Source organism: Panicum virgatum, unplaced genomic scaffold, assembly GCF_016808335.1.
Source record: "Panicum virgatum strain AP13 unplaced genomic scaffold, P.virgatum_v5 scaffold_3996, whole genome shotgun sequence".
In the NCBI taxonomy this organism is placed as follows: Eukaryota; Viridiplantae; Streptophyta; class Magnoliopsida; order Poales; family Poaceae; genus Panicum; species Panicum virgatum.
In genome coordinates this window covers 68,140-71,804 of record NW_024376356.1, presented here as the reverse complement: position 1 = coordinate 71,804, position 3,665 = coordinate 68,140, and positions in this window count along the sequence as shown.

Genomic DNA, 3,665 nt, shown 5'->3' with positions numbered 1-3,665 from the left:
CGACCAAGTCGGTTGCCGGGGTTCTTCCCCCCATTTTATTTCAAAACCCAACCCCACATCCATAACCTCACAACCCAGCATATTCCTTAACCATAATCCCAACTTAGTATCAAGATCATGATAAATATTATTTAATGAACGATCCCACCTAAGCACACTACATCTAAGATTAGGGTTGGCTATATGTGTGTATTTCACTGGTTTTCCTTAGCAGCAAAACATGTAAGTTTTAGTGTGATTATCATGCAAGGGTTGTATTTGCAAAACATAGGAATTTATGCATCAAGCGGGTTCCAGTGGATTTGCCATCGTCTAGGTCCTCGTTGCAGTGGGGATCAGTGCTAGGTTCGTCGTCCCCCTATTCCGCAACAGTTGCCTCCGGCTACTGGACTTCCTCTAGTACGGTGTCTAGCGTACACAAATAATAAACAGCCAATAAATTCAACAATTCATACCAAGAACATTTTGGAGAGGTAGGGTTACGTAGTGAGTTTTTAGAAGAATTTTGGAGGAAGAATTATCTAAAACGTGTTTAAATTGGTCAAGATATGGGCATTTTCATAAAAAGGGTTAACTTTTCCTCGAAAAAAAGGATAAAACGAGTCTTGGGCTGAATCTCCCTTCGTGGCCCAATCCGTAGAGGCATTTGGCCCGTAGGCGCCTGCCTATCCAGTCCGATGCGCGTGCGCGCGCGGCCACTGGCCGGCCCATCTCGTGCAGGAAGGCGGGACGGCGCGGCGGCGTCGCACCTAAGATCATGTGTTAGTGGCACGGGGAGAGGGCGCGGGGCTGACGGCGCTAGCGGCGCGGTGCGGGATGACTCGGCGATGGTGTGACAATGTTGGGCCCACCGGTCATGGCGACGGGTGACGGTGTTAAGTCGGGGGACGACGTGGCCGGTTCAACCGAGGGGGTGAGGTTGAACCGCCGTCTCCCTCGGTTCACCAGTGGCCCACCAGTGGTTCTCTCCGCCGACGAGGCGGTTCTGGCTGTCGGATCTTGCCCTTGAGGTGGAGAGGCGAATGGTGAACTCGAGTGTGGGGTTAGGGTGGTTGGAGGTGGTGGCATTTGGCCTGCCCTCGGTGAGGGTGGCGTGTGCGGCGTGGCATCACCGTTGTCTGGCCGTGCGTCGGTGCTCGGCGGTGGTTTTGGTGTGGCTGGAAGTGGTGGGGGGTGTGTGGCTTACTTCAGGGGTCGTCGTGCTCACCTTGGTTTTGGCGCAGAGGTTTACAGGGCAGGAATTTGTCGGGAAAGGCGGTGCTGGGGGCTGTGGTCACGGCGGCTCAGTGGACGGCGAGGTGGAGATGGAAGCGGTGAGGCATGTCTGTGGGTGCCGACATTCATCTGGGAGGGGGTATTCATGCACGGCGGAGAGGAATCTGAGTCAGCCAAAGCCGGGGTGGGGCCACTCATCGCCAGCTAGATGCCACGACATGTCACCACGGCGGCGCTCGCGCGCGCGCTCGGTTTCCTTCAATGCGGCCGGTGAGTAGGTGTTGTCGCGTGGTGCTGCGCAAGCGGACCATGCTCAGAGCATCACCGACGATGGTGGGGCCGGCTTGGTAGCGGCGCAAAAGGGATCATGCAGTGATGGTGGGGTCACTTCATCGCCGGGCGCGACGCCGGACGCATCGGTGGTGCTACCGTGGCGTCGTAGCCTCCTTCAATGCGCCTGGTGGTAGCTGGCATCACTTTGCGCGGCGCTCGTCGCCGGTCATTGCCCGATCGGCAAAAGAGGTCATCGGAGGGGGCGGGTTGGCAGCGAGAGGGAAAGGGAAGAAGAAGACGATGCCAAGCGAGGTGGGCTGGCTTGGCTTCGGTGGCGCGAGGGAGTGGTGAGAGGTCTTGGTGACCCTTCCCACTATGCTGAGTGAATTGTCAACATGGGAGACAACTAACAATCGTGCTCCGAGGAGACACGCAGCTCTTGGTTGTGGTGTGCATGTACACGGGCGTGCGGTGGTCGACGGCGTGGCTTGAGACTGGCGAGGATTCGTGCCGATGGACTGTGCGGTGGCGTGAGGCCGAGTTGGGTACTCGAGCCTACGACCATGCAGCGGTGAAGGGCGGTCGAGCTGGGGCCACCGGATGCCGAGCGAGGCCGTGGCGTCCACACTCCTGGCACCAAGTTGGAGGGTTTGTGTTGGGCGACGGCAGCATTGTCGTGCCATGGCAAGCTCGGGTCTTGAGGACTTGGAGTTTGGCACGCGGCGGAGGGACATGTGTCGAAGCCTGTGGTTTGTTGGTTGAGCCGGGAAAACCAACGGTGGCTGGTTTGGTGGTTTGGGCCTCAAAACCATCGGAGAGGGTGAAGGCACCATGGGCCAAGTCAAGGAGGTACGGCGTGCGGAGCGCTAGGGCCTTGGCGGGAGGTCAAGACACGACCCGACATCAAGGGTTTGGCGGCTTTCCTCAAAACCGCCACCCAAGCTCAGGGTTTCCCGGTATCCCCCCAAAAACCAGACGACTTGGTGGCTCGAGGAGTCGGTGTATGTGGCGTCATCGCGAAGCTTGCGTCGAGGCGAAGCAAAGTCTTGAAGGCATCGTGTTCGTCCGATGAGAGATGGAAAAGTTTGGACGGATTTATCCCTAGTGGGTATTTGGGTTGTGATCTTTCATGTGAGGGCAAAATGTTCGCTCGGACCATTTGCTTCTATATGAGGGAGAGGGCAGTAGCCATGGCGCCTTACCTCTTCTCCATTTGCTCATTCATCTCATCTCTAGAGGAGGTCCTCATCTTTGTTTTGGTGAGAGATTTGGTAGGACTAGAGAGGGATTGAGTGTTGTGGCTCTTTGTTCTTGAGCTTATCGTCATCCAATCCTTTGTGTGATGGTTGAAGTGGCCTTGTAACCGAATATATTGATGCAATAGAAAGTCAATTCGTGCTCAAGTTTGTCTCCCTTCTCTATGTGCTGAAATTCATTTCTTTTTGCCATTTTCGGAGCTATTGTTCTTGTGATTTTCGTGCTCCCTCGTGGCCTATGTTTTGGGGCTGGTTTGTGGTTGATTGGGGGCCAAGTTCTTGTGAGATTTGACCGTGGCAAGGCCAAGCTAGCAGCTGCACAAGATCTCCCTCGAATCCCCACTTTTCCCTTTGTTTCTTGAGCTCTTTTGGTGATTCATTCACATCTCGTGTTTGAGCTCATAGAACTGGTTAGGGATCTTGCTATGATGTGGTTGAACCTATTACCATCTTTGATTGTGCCCAGAAACCACTAGCAAGTGTTGAATCGAAGGTTTTGATGTTCATGAGCAAACCCTACCCTTCCTTCGTAAGCCTACAATGACCCCCTTGTTCAGGGATCTTTTTGAGCGGATCTTTTCATATTACCTCCTTCACGTGTTAGGATGGTGACCATAAAGTTTCACGAGATCCGGACTTGGTTTGATTAGGTTTTGATCCGATTTCATGCTTGAACAGGGGCTGGTTCACTTCTGGACAGAACCTGACCTTCTCTAAACCCTGGTCCGACGGCATTCAAATGTGATTCATTTGAGTTCAAATTTGGTGTAGATGTTCCCCTTCAAGTGCTGAATCTCCAGTATAAAATTTCATAATTTTTGGATATCATTTGGTAGGGTTTTGAGAATTGTTTTTGAGGGGTGTCAGACTGACAGAGAACGCCGGACCGTCCGGCGCTCTTGTCTTTTTCAGTTCATTATA